This window comes from Neovison vison, chromosome 13 (assembly GCF_020171115.1).
Source record: "Neovison vison isolate M4711 chromosome 13, ASM_NN_V1, whole genome shotgun sequence".
NCBI lineage: Eukaryota > Metazoa > Chordata > Mammalia > Carnivora > Mustelidae > Neogale > Neogale vison.
The window spans coordinates 135,551,402-135,552,876 of NC_058103.1; positions in this window are offsets into that span (position 1 = coordinate 135,551,402).

The following is a 1,475-nucleotide window of genomic DNA, read 5'->3' on the forward strand; positions in this document are numbered from 1 at the left end:
TTTTGAGCACTTCCCTTCACACCGTCAGCAATGAGAGCCAGTGCTGGATAGAGGGCAGAGTACGCAGTGGGTGGGAATGGGCTGTGGGGGGCGCTGTTCCGGCTCCTTCCCACCCTCATCCCATGGACCGTGGCCCAGCAAAGCTGGGCTAGTGGCTAAGATGGCAGCGGGATGTGGCCCAGACCCCCTTCCTCTCCAGCACCCAGTGGGAAACCCAGAGCCATTCTGGTTCCAATTGTGCAGGATGCTGCCTCAATAATTGATGGGGGAAATAAACCCAAAAGGTCATGATAGGGCAGAGAGAGAGGCAGGGTCCCCAGTTCCCTTTGGAAACTGTGACAGCTGCCCACCCCAGCCACTCACCCAGACAGACCTGCAGTGGGATGAAGTCACGAGGCGTGGTCACCCCTCACCAAGTGTCCCATCTGATTGAAGACATGGGTTTCAACGTGGATGGTGGACTAGGCATTTTGAATATATACCACACTGGAGTTGGCCAAGGACTGAACGTGTAGGTCCAAAATTCCTGATGATGCCCTAACCCTCAGTGTGAAAATGGGGGGCCTCTGGGAGGTGATGAATATGTGAGAGTAGAGCCCCATGGATGGGATTAGTGCCCTGATCAAAAGGGACACGAGACACGATCGCTGTCTCCACCACATTAAGACCCCACAAGATGACCATCGGGCAAAGCGGACAGACAGCCCCAACCAGGCACCGAATCCACCAGCACCTCGATCTTCAACTTGTGGCCCCCAGAACTGGGAGAAATAAATGTCCATTGTGTGAGCCTCCCAGTCTATGCTGTGGCCACAGCCTGAGTCCACGCTGGGCTTCTGGGGGGAAAATAGTGAATTTTTACGGGACTTCTTCCTTTCTGTCTTTCTTGGAGGATAAAGTCTTGGGGTCATAGAAACTAAAATGCGTTTTAAATAATAGCATCCCTACCCCAGGAAAGAATGAATTTAGGAATGGCCCGCCCAAACATCTCTTGTCTATTAAATGTGTTAACTTCAGCAGGAGAGGAAGACTATAGATATTTGTGGTCTTCGTGGTGAAAAGTTATACACAGGTAAGTGGATCTAAAAACTCTTCTGTGTCTCAAACATTTGCAAGTTTTTCAAGCATCTAAGAAACAGCCATGATTTACTAACCTCTCCAGTCTACACTGGGTTCACTGGGTGAACCAACCATGCTGGTGTGCCTCGGGCTGTCCTGGTTTTAGCACCGAATGTCCTATGTCCTGGGAGACACCCTACGGCACTAGCCTTCCAGGCTGGGACGACCACATTCTTACCACAGACTGTCCGTCTGTATTTGGATACAAGCCATCTGGGTTTTGCTCTGTCTGCTATGCTTTCTAGTTCTGTGTGAACAATGCCAAGTTCTAATTCAGGTAAGGGACTGGACCTTCTCAGACAGAGTCTCCCCAGTGAATCTGTGCCACTACTTAAAAAAAAAAAAAAGAAAAACCA